The sequence below is a fragment of the Pan troglodytes genome, chromosome 3, assembly GCF_028858775.2.
Source record: "Pan troglodytes isolate AG18354 chromosome 3, NHGRI_mPanTro3-v2.0_pri, whole genome shotgun sequence".
In the NCBI taxonomy this organism is placed as follows: Eukaryota; Metazoa; Chordata; class Mammalia; order Primates; family Hominidae; genus Pan; species Pan troglodytes.
Window position 1 is genome coordinate 143,899,124 of NC_072401.2, and position 16,463 is coordinate 143,915,586.

A 16,463-nucleotide genomic window follows, 5' to 3' on the forward strand; every position below is an offset into this window, starting at 1 on the left:
AATGCCGTTTAATGAGATAGCAGTAATCAAGTTTGGTTTAGAATACTAATAATGTCTCAAACTTCCCAAACCAACAGCCTCACTCTTTGCAGTTCTTGGTAAAGTGGCTTCATTTATAATTCAGCTCTAGTTTAAAAAAATCTGGCAGAAATTAAATTCAAAAAGCTTCTTGAATTTTTAGAAAATAGTATAATAAAATTATAGATAAATACATATTGGCTTCTAAGGATACAATCAAGAATATTTCTGGGGGTAGAAGGCTATTGCACCATCAATTAGACCAAATCCATCAATTTGAACATTAGGTTTTGAATTAATAATAAAGCTTGAACAGCGATCATGCTTCCTAATTTTTTTTACCATTAAATTTAGAAGTCTTTTCTGATGAGAACACACACATTCATAGCACCACGTTCTCCCAAAGACCTATGACAAATGCTAATAGTGAGATCATATCTGTAGCAGACTGCAAGGCATGTGTGACTTAGACATGAGGACTATATAATTTGTTAACTTCTCTATATTTCTTGACCAAAGACTCAACCCACAATCCTGATCAGTCATCTTCAAATGTGAAAAGGAGGCAGTATGATGAATCCTAGCAAAATAACACCTCAGCACACTATCGGTGAATAATTAATGAAATAAATATCTAACTCTGTTTATCGGTATATGCGCACTTGTATAATTTGAGGATGGGAGGAGAAGACTGACGTAAGATGTCTACAAAGTCTCATTAATGTGGTCCCATTTTAAGCATACTATCCATGCAAAACTAATTCGCTAAGTGAAAATAAATTCAATTTTAGAGAGAATGAAGTTAAATATACAAAACAAGAATTATGAGATAACCTCTTGATATTCTGTTTATTTTCACTGAGGACAAACTGAAGATTTGGTACTTGTTATCCAAGCACACACTTCAGAAGGAATTAGTCACAAAGCTCAAGAAAGTAACTGCATTTTTAGCTGTTAAGTAGAGCATTTACCTATGGTTATGATAACATATAGCAGTTTATTTTCTGTGCCTACTTGCAAAATTTTTTCACAATAATAGATTGTGGTTGCTGTATACCACAAGCATACTTAAAAGAGATAGCTTTTAAGCATATTTCTACTCAGGCCAGTTCTCACATCTTTTATCTTACTCAGAAGAGGTACAAGCTGAATGGTCATCATACTCAGAAAATACTCTTGGTTCTCCCACCCTCCCCCAGGGACAAAAGATGATTGGTAGTTATAGTTCAGTTATATTTAATTGAACAATATTTCCCACTGACCACTACAATAACAGATATTTGTTAATATTTTGTACACTCACATTATAAAGGGCAATCTGACAGACACATAAAATCATACAAGAAGGTTATTATTAATTAGGAAGACAAGACTAACAACACACATCGAAAAATTGGAGACATTACATAATGAAGGGGCAAATGTGATGCGCTCAACATTAGTACAGCGCTGTTCACTCACCAGTGATAGGTAAATCAAATAGCATCTTCGTGTCAAGATAGTGTTCTGCTGGCAAATTGCACGTACAGGAGATTGGTGTTAAGGAGAATGCCCTTAGCTGTTATGGTTCCTGTGTAATAGCATATTTCAGGGACAGTGTCATATACCAGAGTTCTCATCAGATTTGAGATTTTTTTAAAAAAGGAAATGGAGATTAAAAGAAATAAGATAAAGGGATTAAAATAAAAAGTACAGAAGATGAAAGGAGCAAAAAGAGGTGTCAGATTTCTTAGTGATTACATGTAAAAAATTGTAATGAGGGCAATCACTTTGCAAATATTAAATAATGCAACTTATTTACAATAGTCTTTACCTCACAATCATCTATAGAGACCGAGATGTGATATTTTTTAGTCCAGTGTAAAAAATGGCAAAACAAGTTTGAGGAAACAAGATGTGCTAAATCCTTTACCTCTCATTTAGTGAACTATGGGATGTACCTGGATGGTCAAATTCCAAAATTTTTACATAATGAGCTGAAGACACTCCTGAAATCCATGAAGTTGGAATCAGAGGTAGACAAAGACAGGTGAGGGAGACCAAGTCAGGGTTCAGGGAGTGGTGCTCCTCTCTAGGACTTTAAATCCCAGAAGGGAGGAGAACTCACTGGTGGATGGCAAGTGGATGTCCTGTCTCCATTGCAAATATAGGAGGAACCATCTTTCAGGTTGTCCCTGTGGAAACATTGAACTTTCTACTGGGAGTGGAAGAGAGCCCATCAAGTAGATGGGCAGAGGGACAGGGCATCAGTTTAAACCCAGCATTTCCCTCTGCTCCTCTCACTCATGGATGAGCCTGAGAAAAGACTACTGGCTCTCAAAGTGTGGATAAAAAGGAAGCTGAGCTGAGACCTAGCACATGTCTCTGATAAAAGGGATACGGTGACCCTGCAGCAGAGGTTATAGTGTTGGCTTTCTAGGCCAAGAAGCAGATAGAGGATATGGCCAAAACTCAGTAGGTTTTCTCTGCCATCTAGAGACAAGATGAGGCCTAGCTAGTCAGAAAGCATGAGAGAGGACAATCTATGCAGCAAGGGTGTCCAATCTTTTGGCTTCTCTGGGCCACATTGGAAGCAAAAGAATTGTCTTGGGCCACACATAAAATGCACTACCAGATAGCTGATAAACTAGAAAAAAAAATCACCAAAAAAAAGCATAATGTTTTAAGAAAGTTTACAAATTTGTGTTGGGCCACATTCAAAGCAATCCTGGGGCCGCAGGTTGGACAAGCTTAGGCTACAGGTTACTCCAGCCAGATGGGGGAGCAGTGACTGGGCCAGGATTGCTGTGTCTCAATGGACAAAAGCAAATATCCACCCACTAACACATGAGACCAATGAGTTCCATGAGACCCTTTTCCTCACACAAGTGGCACTATCTTAGGAAAAGAAGCAGGGAAAAGGGGAGTTAGCATAAAGATACTTAAACACAAGTGTTTTCAACAGTAGTGGATAGAAAGTTAAAAACTTTTATTCATTTAGTTTTGTTTTGTTTTGTGCTCTCACTTAGTGAGTGCTTATCATGACCAAAATATGGAGGAAAAAAAAGTCCTTTCAATAAGAATGAAACTTGCCATTCCTACCACAAATTTAATTTTTTTCTAGTTAAAATCATTTTTAATGAAATGTTTAAAAAATCCCTACATAGTTATCCTTTTAAGATAAAAAAAAGTACAGGAATTTATTTGGGGGAGCGGGGGTGGGCCGAGATGGCCAACTAGAAGCAGTGGTGATCAGAGGCTCTCATCTAAAAGAAGCAAAAGAGCATACAAATCCTGCACCAGCAACTGAGGTATCCAGTTCTGTCATCAGGACTGATAGGTGGCTGGCATGACCCAGAGAGTAAAAGGAAGAGCAGTGTGGTGTGGCTGCCCACCTGAGAGCCATACAGGGGAGGGGAGCCCCCATACCCAGACAAGGGAGGCAGGAAGTAAGTGTGCTATTCAGCCTGGGGAAACTTGCTTTTTCCAAGGAACTGTGCAACCCATAGATCGGAAGATCCCACTCATGAACCCATGCCACTGGGGCCTAGGGTCCCAACCACAGAGCCATGCAGATTCTCAACAGCCACTTGGCTGGAATCTGCCTAAGTCAGCCAAGTTTCTGGGGGGAGGGGCGGCATCACCACTGCTGCTGTTGCTTGCTGTCTAAACCTTATGAGCTCCTTGCGGGAGGGGCAGGAGCCAACATTGCAGCTGCTAGCTACTTAATACACTAAGCTCCCAGTGGGGAAGGGCGGCAGCTATCACTAAAGCTCCAGGCCACACTTTACCCCTGCTGAAGCCAGGGAGGCTGGATGACTGGGTCCCGAGAGGTATTCTCCACAGCCCAGCACACCGGCTGTGGCAGACTACGGCCAGATTGCCTCTTCAAGCCAGACACTGACCCATCCCTCCTCACTGGGCGAGGCCTCCCTACAGGAACTCCAACAACTCCAGCCAGGTGCTCAGGGACAGAACTCTGATCTCCCTGGGCCTGAGCCCCTAGAGAAAGGGGTGGCAATCGTCTCTGTGAACCAGCAGACTTAGTCTTTCCTCCTGCTAGCTCTGTAGAATCCAGGCAGCCCAGAAGAGCAGGTTTCCCTCCAGCGCAGCACATCCCCTCCACCACGGGACAGCAAAAGTGCTTTGTTAAATGGGTCCTGCTTCCCATGCCACCCAACTGGGTGAGACCCCCCACAAGGGTCATCAGACACCCTATACAGGAGCATTCCTACTAGCATCAGATCGGTGCCTCTTGAGGTCAGAGATACCAGAGGAAGGAGCAGGCACCCATCTTTTCTGTTCTCCAGCCTCCTCAAGTGACATCTCCAGTTGCGGGAGCAAACCAGATGAATAGGGCCTGAAGTGAACCTCCAGCAAACCACAGCAGCCCTACAGAAGAGGGACCTGACTAGTGAAAAACAAACAAACAAAGCAACAACAAGAGCATCAACAAAAATGTCCCCACAGAAACCTCATCCAAGGGTCAGCAGCCTCAAAGATTGAAACTAGACAAACTCATGAAGATGAGAAAGAATCAATAAAAAAAAAAAAAGATGAAAACCCCAAAGGCCAGAGTGCCTCTTCTCCTCCAAATGATAGCAACACGTCTCCAACAAGGGCACAGAACTGGATGGAGGATGAGATGGATAAATTGACAGAAGTAGGCTTCAGAAGGTGGGTAACAACAAATTTTGCTGAGGTAAAGAAGAATGTTCTAACCCAAGGCAAAGAAGCTAAGAACCATGATCAAATGTTACAGGAGCTGCTAACTAGAATAAACAGTTTAAAGTGGAACATAAATGACCTAGAGCTGAAAAACACAGCACAAGAACTTTGTGAAGCATACACAAGTATCCATAGCCAAATAAATCAAGCAGAAGAAATAATTTCAGAGATTGAAGACTATCTTGCTGAAATAAGGTAGGCAGACAAGACTAGAGAAAAAAAGAATGAAAAGGAACCAACACAACCTTCAAGAAATATGGAACAAAATCTTCAAGAAATATGAGACTATGTAAAGAGACTGAACCTACAACTGGTTGGAGTACTTGAAAGAGACAAGGAGAGTGGAACCAAGTTGGAAAACTTCCCCAACCTAGAAAGACAGGCCAACATTCAAATTCAAGAAATACAAAGAACCGCACTAAGATACTCCATTAGAAGATCAGCCCCAAGACACATAATCACCATATTCTCCAAGGTCAACATGAAGGAAAAAATATTAAGGGCAGCCAAAAAGAAAGGCCAGATCACCTACAAAAGGAAGCCCACCAGACTAACAGCTGATCTCTCAGAAGAAACCCTACAATCCAGAAGAGACTGGGGGCCAATATTCAACATTCTTAAAGAAAAGAATTTTCAACCCAGAATTTCATGTCTGGCCAAACTAAGCTTCACAAGCTTAGTTTAATGATAAAGGGGATATCACCACTGATCCCACAGAAATACAAACTACCATCAGAAAATACTATAAACACCTCTATGCAAATAAACTGGAAAATCTGGAAGAAATGGTTAAATTTCTGGACACATACACCCTCCCAAGATTAAACTAGGAAGAAGTCAAATCCCCGAATATATCAATAACAAGTTCTGAAATTGAGGCAGTAATAAATAGCCTAGCAACTAAAAAAAGCCCAGGATCAGACAGATTCACAGCTGAATTCTACCAGAGGTACAAAGAGGAGCTGGTACCATTCCTTCTCAAGCTATTTTAAACAATTGAAAAAAGAAGGATCTCTTTAAGGAGAACTATAAACCACTGCTCAAGGTAATACAAGGGGACACAAATAAATGGAAAAACATTCCATGCTCATGGATAGGAAGAATCAATATTGTGAAAATGTCCATATTGTGCAAAGTAATTTGTAGATTCAATGCTATTCCCATCAAACTACCATTGACATTCTTCACAGAATTAGAAAAAAACTACTTTAAAATTCATATGGAACCAAAAAAGAGCCTGTATAACAAATATAATCCTAAGCAAAAGAACATAGCTGGAGGCATCACGTTACCTGACTTCAAACTATACTACAAGGCTATAGTAACCCAAACAGCATGGTACTGTTACCAAAACTGACAAATATACCAATGGAATATAATAGAGACCTCAGAAATAAGACCACACATCTACAAACATCTGATCTTTGACTACCCTGACAGAAACAAGCAATGGGGAAAAGATTCCCTATTTAATAAATGGTGCTGGAAAAACTGGCTAGCCATATGCAGAAAACTGAAACTGGACCCCTTCCTTACACTTTATACAAAAATTAACTCAAGATGGTTTAAAGAGTTAAATGTAAAACCTGAAACCATAAGAACCCTAGAAGAAAACCTAGGAAATACCATTCAGGACATAGGCATGGGCAAAGATTTTATGATGAAATTGCCAAAACAACTGCAACAAAAGCAAAATTGACAAATAAAATCTAATTAAAGAGCTTCTGCACAGCAAAACAACAAAACTATAATCAGAGAGAATAGGCAACCTACAGAATGGGAGAAAACTTTTGCAATCTACCCATCGGACAAAGGCCTAATTTTCAGAATTTACAAGGAACTTAGACAAATTTACAAGAAATAAACAAAGAACCCCAGCAAGACATTAAATGCCTTCTACATGTAAAGATGTTTGGTAGCCTAAAACAATTATTTATAAATTTCTTGTGACTAAATCACAGACATAAAATCTATAGATGAGTTAAACCTTTCGGGAATGCACACTGTGGGACCATGGGGTGCACCACTCAGATGTCTCATCAAGAGACCTGCTGTGAGAAATACGGGTGTCTGAGCCTCGAGCCTCCATGTCTGCAGAGTACTCCAAGGTCCTCAGGGAAGCCAGGTGCCTCCTAGATCGCTCCAAGTGCCTACACATGGCAGAAGTATTATAGTCAGGCCATTTCTGCCTGCTGCGGGATTTTGCTAACAAGCAATCTTTGTTCTGGGGCTCCCCATCAGCTTGGCCAAGACTTTCTTAAAGCTGTACTATAGTCTGAGGCTGTTCCTGTGTAATTCTCCCCCTTCCGTCTCTGTGTGGAAGTGTCATACAGGTGTATTACAGTCTGAAGATTCTCCCACCCTGCTCTCTCACTTTTATCCTTCTCAAGTGTCCTCCCAATAAATCTTTTGCATGTCTCATTTCATCTTGGCATCTGTTTCTGAAAGACCCAAACTGACACAAACACTTAGTAAACACTACTATGGGAATATATTCCCTCCTTCATGGATTCTTTCACATTTTATTAATTTATGTACCTATCTATATGTGTGTGTGTTTATTTGGGCTGATTCTTGACAGAACAGAAATTCTGAGACATGAACAAAAGAATGCACAAACTCAAGAGTTTAATCAATTTTTCCTCCTATGAAGCAGCATACAAGTAAGAAAGAAACTCTCTAATGTTGGTATTCCCTATCGGCTTCTACCCAAAATTTAAAACTCTCTCTGAGCCAATTATGGAGTTGAGTTGATGACAACCTATGATATCAAATATGCAGAAGAAACGGGTCACATTACACCCAATGGCTTTCTACATTCCATTCTATCATCCTCAAATGCATTCCTAATTGACATACCTTCAAATTCTATGGGCCAGGTTTAAGTGCCACCTCGTCCATGATGACTTCTCTTTCTTCAGCTGAAAGCAATACCATGCTCTCCTAAGTTCCCCTAGTAACTTATCTCACATAATTTATTACTGTTTATTTTCTACTTTATAGATATACATTTTTTCCTCTGCTTTTTAATTAAATAACTCTGTCAGAACGTAAATTTGATTCTCTTCTTTATTTCCCCATAGCAACAAGATTGATTCCAATAAACACTAGATAAATCTATTCATCCATTTATTGTATAAACAAACATTTATTAAGAAGTCACCACGTGCAAGGCACTGAGCACACAGAAATAAATAACTTAGGATTGGCCTTTAAAAGAATTCTGTCTTAGTAGGAGGAAATCAAATGAATAGTTACAGTGGAATGTGATAACTGCCATGAAAGGGATATTATCAGAGTATAGGGCAGAAGGAAAGAGCACCAAATAAGGGCTCAAATAAATCCAGGATGACTGCATGGAAGAGGCTCCAGGAAGTGAACTACATGAAGGGGAGAGTCCTGGCAATTCTAGGCCAATGGAGCAGCAGGAATGAAAGATGTGGGAAAATAAGAATATGACAAGTCAGAGAACTGCAAATAGTTCAGTTTGGCTAAATCCAAGATGTTGGTTTTCCTAATGTTTTTTATCCTGTCAATGAAATTTTTTCATAATGAAATATAACGGCTTATATGTAAAACAGATAAAAGCAGAGCTGATCTGTTTGGGGTGGGCTGGGAAATACAAGCCCTATTAACCCCCTGCCCGTCATTCACTCCTTGCCCTCGCTTTTTCTCTGGAGCTTTAAAAATACATTCTTAGAACTCAATTTGAAAACTTTGAGTCTCCTTCTTTTTTAAAATAAATACATTTTATTGTGTATATTTAAGATATGCACATGACGTTATAAGATACACATATATGGCAAAATAGTTACTATGGTGGAACAAATTAACATATTCATCATCTTATTCATTTACCTATTTTGGCCCCTGTGGCAAGAGCAGCTATAATCTACTCATTTAGCAAAAATGCTGAATAAAATACTATTATTAAGCACTGTCCTCATGTTGTCCATTAGATTTTTGTGTGTATGGTGGTGGTTATTCCTTATCTGAAATGAGAATTGCTTCCAGAGAAAAACTAGCAAGATAAGCGGAGATCAGAGAAAAAGCTTGAAGGCCAGGCTAGAGAGAATAAGTTTAATTATGAGAGCAGAAAGAAGCCACATTAGATATACTTAAGCAAGAGAGTGACATGATCATATGTGAATTTTAGAAAATCCACTACCGTGTCAAAGTAAAGACTGTAGTGAAAGGTGGTAGCTTGATAAGAAAAGCAACCTATTTAGAGGTTAATATTCAAGGAAAATAAAATAATAATGAGGGTTAAGCCAAGATAGAAGTATATGATTAGAGAACAGAATCTAGATTCTAAGTTATTAAATAGAATTACCTGATGTTGGTGATAGAATTAGATGTGATATCAGAGGTGAATTCATGCAAAAGAGAAAGATCGTGCCACCTAGTAAATTACAAGCCACTAACCTATCAGGAGAGAATAAAAGAAAAGGAATTTTAGTCAAGGATAGTTAATTTAGTTTTACTCATGTTGTTCTGAGGTGCCTTAGAAACACACATGGGTCTCAATTTTCTGGAGAAATATTAAGTCTAGAGAAGCATCTTTGGTTAAGTGTATTTGGCTAATGGTTAAAACCAAATAATTCATGAAGTCACTAAAAAAATGCATATAGTGAGAAGAAGAGAGGGCTGAGGAATTAATCTTAAGGTGCAAAAATATTTAAGGGGACAAGAAAAGAAGTTAGTTGGAAAAGGCATGGTCAGTGATGGGAGGAGCAGTAGCTAGGAAGAACAGAGGGAACAGTGTCATCACTCTACTTAGCTGATATTTCTCAAGCAGATAAGGCCACTGAGTTAAGTTAAGAAATAGCTTTTTTTTTTAATAATTGGGATACATAAGCACATTTAAATGCTGAAGTAACATGGCCAGAAAAGAGAGAGAGAAATAGAATTGAACATTAAGGAGATACAAGCAAGGCAAAATCCAGGTGGTACAATCCACTATAATTAAAGAAAGGAAGGTGAGTAGAAAATGAAGCATGATCTGAAATTGATGATGCTCTTACCAATGGCTTTATTTTTTTTCTTAAATAAAAAAGCATATTTATGAACTCAATGTAGAAAAAGATTTTTCAACCCAACTTCAAAAGCATAGACCATAAGAAAAACATGGGCCGGGCATGGTGGCTCACACCTACCTGTAATCCCAGCACTTTGGGAGGCTGAGGTGGGTGGATCATGATGTCAGGAGTTTGAGACCAGCCTGGCCAACATGGTGAAATGCCGTCTCCACCAAAAAATACGGAAATTAGCTGGATGTAGTGGCATGTGCCTGTAATCCCAGCTATATGGGTGGCTGAGGCAGGAGAATTGCTTGAACCCGGGAGGCGGAGGTTGCAGTGAGCCAAGATCATGCCACTGCACTCCAGCCTGGGCGACAGAGCAAGACTCCATCTCAAAAAAAAAAAAAAAAAAAAAAAAGAGAAGAAAAAAATAAAAAGATGAATAAATCTGACTACTTTAAAATTAAAATGTTCTGTGGGCAAAAGATGTCATAAAAAGTGAGGAAACAAACCACGGACTAGGAAAATATATTTGTAACATAGAAGGTTCCAGTTTCCATTTAGGATGTACAAAGATATAAAGAATGACTCCCACGCTAACTTCAAGGAAAACTTAAATGAAGCATGAAATCATAAGTTTTCCTTAACTAGTAAAACAGATGAGGTCTCAGGGCAACCAACTAGTTGGATACCTAAGGAAATTTACATATCTCCATGGAGCAGAGCATGGTAGGAAGAGATGTCAGGCCCTGTATTAGTCTGTTCTCACACTGATAATAAAGACATACCTGAGACTGGGTAATTTATAAAGAAAAGAGGTGTAATGGACTCAAAGTTCCATATGGCTGGGGAGGCTTCACAATCATGGTGGAAGGCAAAGAAGAAACAAAGGCACATCTTACATGGCAGCAGGCAAGGGAGAGCTTGTGCAGGGGAACTCCCATTTATAAAACCATCAGATCTCGTGAGACTTATTCACTGCCATGGGAACAGTATGGGGGAAACTGACCCCATGATTCAATTATCTCCACATGGCTCTGCCCTTGACACATAGGGATTATTACAATTCAAGGTAAGATTTGGGTAGGGATACAACCAAACCATATCAGACCTCAAAAAAGCTGGTAATAAGAATTCAGCCAAAATATATAATGTCACCTGTGGGCTAGCATGAGAATATAACACTCCTGAGAGCCTTTACTCAAGAGTATTCTGCACTGACTAAAGGGTCTTCTTCATGGACCTCACCCAAATGCCCATGAGAATGATTGGAAGCAGAGTGGGTGCGTGGAGAAAGTGTCCCTTTGAGGTACATGCCTGCTGAAGGGGAACAGCAGTAATTGCAGGAAAAGTACAAAGACCCACTTGGATCCTCTTTCCTATAGAACAAAAATGACAGACCCTGCTGACCTTAGGTGAAGACTCATGGAAATTAGAAAGGGAGGAGCAGTAAATCTTCCTGGGATGACACCACTAGAGATCCTCTGATCCTTTATTACTATAGAGTGATCGGATCACTGAGAAAGTTCCACCCCAAGACCCAAGAACATAGGGCCTGTCTACAACCAAGCATGAAAGATGACGATAGAGAATGCCTCTGCCCCCGCCACCAGGCTGAGACACCAAGAAACAAGTGACAGAAGGCTACCTCCCACCAGAGGGGGCATGCGAGCACAAATAATGAACCTCTCTCAGGTAGAAACTTCCAAGAAAGCTTAAAGTAGAGAGTGGAGAGTGGAGAGCAGTCTCCAGCCATCTAAACCGCACTCTAAGCACAATTTAATATTAAAGTAGAATAAAGAGAGGAGGAAGAAGAGAAGAAGATAAAGGAGAGGGAGAAAGAAGAGGAAGAGAAGGAAAAGTGGGGCAGAAGAGGAGAAGGATGAAAAAGTGTCAAAAGCAAAAGCAAAAAAATAATATGTACATATATACCAAGAGACCGAGATTCAGATATTACCCAGGTATTAGAACTAACAGAAAGGGAATATGCTAAAAACTGTAGTGGAAAAAGTGGAGAAGTTGCATGACCAGATGGGGAATTTTAGCAGAGATAGAAGCTATAAGAAAGAATAAAACCAAAATACTAGAAATGTAAATAAAACATAATAACAGAGATGCAGAATGCCTTTGACAGGCTAACCAGTAGGTTTGACACAGGCAAGGAAATAATCAGTGAACTTGAAGATAGGCTAATAGAAATTATCCAGACTTATACATTTAAGTTCCTTGTAGATTTTTGACAGTAGACCTTTGTCAAATGGATAGATTGCAAAAATTTTCTCCCATTCTGTAGGTTGCCAACAAACAACCCCATCAAAAAGTGTGGGCATAGGATATGAACAGAGACTTCTCAAAATAAGACATTTATGTGGCCAACAAACATGAAAAAAACCTCATCTTTACTGGTCATTAGAGAAATTCAAATCAAAACCACAATGAGATACCATCTCACACCAGTTAGAGTGTGGATCATTAAAAAGTCAGGAAACAACAGATGCTGGACAGGATGAAGAAAAATTTACACTCCCACCACACTGTTGGTGGGAGTGTAAATTAGTTCAACCATTGTGGAAGACAGTGTGGCGATTCCTCAAGGATCTAGAACCAGAAATACCATTTGACCCAGCAATTCCATTACTGGGTATATATCCAAAGGATTATAAATTATTCTACTATAAAGACACATGCACATGTATGTTTACTGCAGCACTATTCACAATAGCAAAGACTTGGATCCAACCCAAATGCCCATCAATGATAAACTGGATAAAGAAAATGTGGCACATAAACACCATGGAACACTATGCAGCCACACGCACAAAAAAGAATGAGTTTATTTCCTTTGCAGTGACATGGATGAAGCTGGAAACCATCATTCTCAGCAAACACACAGCCACGAAAAACCAAACACCACATGTTCTTACTCATAAGTGGGAGTTGAACAATGAGAACAAACGGACACAGAGAGGGGAACATCACACACCAGGGCCTGTCAGGGTGTGGAGGGCAAGGGGAGGGAGAGCATTAGGATAAATAGCTAATGCATACGGGGCTTAAAACCTGGATGACTGCTTGATGGGTGCAGCAAACCACCATGGCACATGTATACCTATGTAACAAACCTACACGTTCTGCACATATATCCCAGAACTTAAATTATAATAAAAAAAAAAGAAAAAAAGAAATTATCCAGACTTAAACACAAAGAGTGAAAAAGCACGATAAGCAAAAAAGCATAAAAGAGATCCACAGTAGACTGTGACAATTCAAGCAGTCTAGTACATATGCTATTTGAATCTTAGAAGAAAAAATAGAAAAGAATAATTATTTGAACAGATAATGACTGAATTTGCAAAAATACTGAAAAACATCAAATACAAGAACAAAACATCAAGAAAACTGGTGTGGCCACATCAATGTCAGACAAAATAGATTTCGCATTAAGGAATACTAACATGCACATTATATAATTATAAAATGGTTAATTCATCAAGAAAACATTACGATCTTAAATATGAATGTACCTAAAAATTTCATAACAGATGAAGCAAAAACTAACAGAAGTGAAATAGACAAATCCACAATACTTGAGGACACAAACATTCCTCTAATTGTCAGAGTAAACAGAAAATCAGTGAGGATATAAAATACTTAGACAACACTACCAACAACTTGACCTAACTGACACTTATAAAATGCTCTGCCTAACAATAGAGTACATATTTTTTCAAAGTGCTTATGGAATATTCACTAAGACAGCTTCTATGCTGACTCATAAAAGAAACCTTAACAAATTTAAAATAAATGAAATCATAACAAGTGCATTTTCTGACCACAAGGAGATTGAACTAGAAATTACTAACAAACATATCTAGAATATTTCAAAATATTTGAAAATTAAACAATATATTTTCAAGTAATTGATAAAGCAAAAAGAAAGTCACAAAGAACATTTATATTTATTTGAACCAAAATAAAATCACTAAACTATATATCAAAATATGCTTGGAGGAAAATTTGTTGTATTAAATGTTTATGTCAGAAAAGAAGGTCTCAAATCAATTATCTAAGCTTTTACTTCATAACTAGAAAAAGGGCAAATTAAATCTAAAACAAGCAGGATTAAAAAAATGTGTCATAAACATAGCTGATGAAGATTTATTTTCCAGAATATATTAATCATGTGAGCAAATCAATCTAAAGTAAAAACAACGGGAAAAAAACTATCAATATATAAAAACAAGTAATTCAAATATATTAAACACAAATTACCCAGAAACATATTAAATGATTATCAACTTCACTAGTATCAGGGAAATGTAAACTAAAACCAAATTATATATAAAATATAACCATCAATACGTAAATATTTTAGTTTCAAAACCTCAAATATTGATGAAGATTTAGAGTAACATAAACTTTTATAAACTGCAGGTACTCCAACCACAATGAAAAATAATTTGGTGATATCCAGTAAAGTTAAAAAGTAATTTCACTTCTAAGCATATAATGTAGATAAACTCTTACAAATGCATATCAAAAGATAATTAGGAGAATGTTCATAGCAAATCAAGTTCTAATAAAATATTGAAAACAGGCTAAGTGTTCATCAACAAGAAGGTAGATAATATTGTGATTTATTCATTCTTTATAGTAGAGAAAATGAGGAGTTCTTCATTTTATGAAGCAACATAGATAAACTTCACAAAGTACTGAGAAAAGAGGAGTGAGTGGCAGGAAGGCAGACAGAGAGAGAGAGAGAGGATGGCAGTTACAGACATTGTTAAACACTGTAAAACAATACTCTTTGGTTCTATAGCTTGGTGCAAAAGTAATTGCTAATTTTGCCACTAAAAATAACTTCATATATTGCTTAAGGCTACATACACAAGACGTACATTACAGAGAAATTAAGGAGGGGCATGATAAATGTGATCAGGGAGGGGAACAAGTATTCTTCAACTGTATCAGGAAAGTTTTATTTCTTAAAATGGGTAATAGGAAAAAAAGTTTTTCTTTATATCTGTTATGTTTGAAATAGTCATTATGAATTGAACTAAAAAGAGGCAGAGTCATGTGTTGAGAGGAAATTCTGAAGCAGTGCGGTAGGAGCAGAGTTTTGAGCTGGTTTCTATGAGCACTGGGTGAGGAAACAAGCAAGCATGTGTCAAGGAAGTTGTATGGATCTGGCGGGGCGTGGAGACCACAGATTTGTGGGGGCCTCAGTCTGACTGGCTGTGAGGCTTTCTCCAGCAGTGCTCGGCAGCCTGGAGAAGAAGGACAGTATAGTGGACACAGCGTTGGGATTTTGCCTGCTAGTGCAGTGAGAAAAGAGTGAAGCACAGAATGTAGCATTCACAATGTGACCAAAGGGTCTCTAGGCTGGATTGGGAAATCATTAAAGAAGAAAGATGTAATATATTTAATCTATTGGGAGATGAGAGAAGTATTCAGGTCTAAGTGATGAGAAGTGAGAAGTTCAGGGTACAGGCACAGAGTAAATAAGTGGCTGAAATGGAGTGGTGTTGTTAGTCTCTAGAGCCAGCAAGACAAAGAAACTATGCATCAATGGTGTTAGATGAGTAACTTGCATGAAAATTGAAATCACCCTGAAGGATCACAGTCATGGCCTGAGGACTAGGGAAAGACTCCGTGCCTAGTAGAAAAGTCTGGAGGACCAGGAGTTTGAACAATAAGCATAATAAATAGGAGTGAAGATATGTATAGCTAGGCATTTGTAATCGTAAATGAGATTATTACAACTTAAAGGGCATCTTGTGGCACTAGGAAAATGGTAACCCTGCCTCTGGGCTCTCTGATGTGTGGCCTGCCTACATGAGAGGAGGCAGCAAGGAGGTAGCCCTTATGAGAATAAAGCCAGAAACAAAGAAAACATTCCCCAAAGAAGTGGAAGGTGAAAGAGACTGTTTTTCATAGAAACAGAAGACTTCATGAACATTATGTTATATTTTAAAAGTGAGATGATTGGGAGAAGATAGTCATGGCCAACTAAGTCCATAGCAAAACAGGATAATACAATAGGGAAAGATAAATGACAGAAAGTGCCTGCGGTGTAGGTGGTATCTCAGGATGACAGGGATGTGAGGCATTACATGATTAGCTATATTCTTGGGTGCTGAATGGACCTCTGGTTAAATTGGTTTCCTGGCCTGTGCAGGCTGATGTCCAGGCATGGAGTGCTGGATGCTTGATGATGCTACACACCTATGGCCCTTGTTTTGGTTTCCAAACAGTGCTTAGATATAAAGTGCTGAATCAATTGTTATTTCCTATCCATCTCCAAAAAAAAAAACAACAAAAAAAACCCAAAACACCAAGCAAGTCTCAGTTACGCTGATGATGTAAACTTTCAATAGTGAAGCATTAAACTTGTTCACGTCACAACAATGTCACAATATTTCTGAAACCAGGACTTCATTCTAGTAAACTAGATATATTTCACAATGTCAAATCACTTAAAAACCTTCTACACACCTGGAATTTGCAAGATAAGAGTGTGAATGGATAGGATCACACCTAGAAAATCTGGTTAAGTAAGGATCAGACAAATGCTAAATAATGTCAAGAAAAGGTAAAACCAGAAATACGATCCAGATGGGGATTTGCCTTTGTCTTTTCTGTTCCTTTCCTCTCACTGGGAACAAGGAAAACTACTTTGAAGGCTACCATCATTGTAGGACAACTATATTCAGAATT

The 16,463-nt window shown here is 38.4% G+C and overlaps 1 protein-coding gene across 18 annotated transcripts in view; it reads right to left on the minus strand.

The window, feature by feature from the left end:
* Positions 1 to 16,463, minus strand: part of INPP4B (inositol polyphosphate-4-phosphatase type II B) — an 811,274-nt gene that overhangs the window by 405,203 nt on the left and 389,608 nt on the right. The window lies entirely within an intron of this gene.